This window comes from Physeter macrocephalus, chromosome 10 (genome assembly GCF_002837175.3).
Source record: "Physeter macrocephalus isolate SW-GA chromosome 10, ASM283717v5, whole genome shotgun sequence".
Lineage (NCBI taxonomy): Eukaryota > Metazoa > Chordata > Mammalia > Artiodactyla > Physeteridae > Physeter > Physeter macrocephalus.
In genome coordinates, this window is record NC_041223.1 from 47375801 (window position 1) to 47377601 (window position 1801).

The following is a 1801-nucleotide window of genomic DNA, read 5'->3' on the forward strand; positions in this document are numbered from 1 at the left end:
CTTCCCTAACATGGGAAAGGAAATAGCCACCCAAGTCCAGGAAGTGCAGAGAGTCCCACGCAGGATAAATCCAGAGAAGAAACATGCCAAGACACCTAGTAATCAAATTGACAAAAATTAAAGGCAAAGAAAAGTTATTAAAAGCAACAAGGGAAAAATAACAAATAATATACAGGGGAACTCCCATAAAGTTAACAGCTGATTTCTCAGCAGAAACTCTACAAGCCAGAAGGGAGTGGCATGATATATTTAAAGTGATGAAAGGGAAGAACCTACAACCAAGATTACTCTACTCAGCAAGGATCTCATTCAGATTTGATGGAGAAATCAAAAGCTTTACAGACAAGCAAAAGCTAAGAGAATTCAGCATCACCAAACCGGCTCTACAACAAATGCTAAAGGAACTTCTCTAAGTGGGAAACACAAGAGAAGAAAAAGACATACAAAGACAAACCCAAAACAATTAAGGAAATTGTAACAGGAACATACATATCGATAATTACCTTAAATGTGAATGGATTAAATGCTCCAACCAAAAGACACAGGTTTGCTGAATGGATCCAAAAACAAGACCCATATATATGCTGTCTACAAGAGACCCACTTCAGACCAAGGGACACATATAGACTGAAAGTGAGGGGATGGAAAAAGATATTCCATGCAAATGGAAATCAAAAGAAAGCTGGAGTAGCAATACTCATATCAGATAAAATAGACTTTAAAATAAAGAATGTTACAAGAGACAAGGAAGGACACTACATAATGATCAAGGGATCAATCCAAGAAGAAGATATAACAATTATAAATTGTCTACAAGAGACCCACTTCAGACCTAGGGACACATACAGACTGCAAGTGAGCGGAGGGAAAAAGATATGCCATGCAAATGGAAATCAAAAGATAGCTGGAGTAGCTATACTCATATCAGATAAAATAGACTTTAAAATAAAGAATGTTCCAAGAGACAAGGAAAGACACTATGTAATGATCAAGGGATCAATCCAAGAAGAAGATATAACTATTATAAATATGTATGCAACTAACATAGGAGCACCTCAATACAAAAGGCAAATGCTAACAGCTATAAAAGAGGAAATAAACAGTAACATGATAATAGTGGGGGACTTTAACACCTCACCTACACCAATGGACAGATTATCCACGTGGAAAATTAATAAGGAAACACAGCTTTAAATGACACATTAAACAAAATGGACTTAACTGATATTTATAGGCCATTCCATTCAAAAACAGCAGATTACACTTTCTTCTCAAGTGCACATGGAACATTCTCCAGGATAGATCACATCTTGGGTCACAAATCAAGCCTTGGTAAATTTAAGAAAATTGAAATCATATCAAGCATCTTTTCCAACCACAACGCTATGATATTAGAAATAAATTACAGGGAAAAAAACCTAAAAAACACAAACACATGGAGGCTAAACAGTACATTACTAAATAACTGAGAGATCACTGAAGAAATCAAAGAGGAAATAAAAATACCTAGAGACACACGACAACAAAAGCATGATGATCCAAAACCTATGGTATACAGCAAAAGCGGTTCTAAGAGGGAATTTTATAGCAATACAATCCTACCTCAAGAAACAACTCAAATAAACAATCTAACCTTCCACCTAAAGGAACTAGAGAAAGGAGAAAAAACAAAATCCAAAGTTAGTAGAAGGAAAGAAATCATAAAGATCAGAGCAGAAATAAATGAAATAGAAACAAAGAAAACAATAGCAAAGATCAATAAAACTAAAAGCTGGTTCTTTGAGAAGATAAATAAATTTAA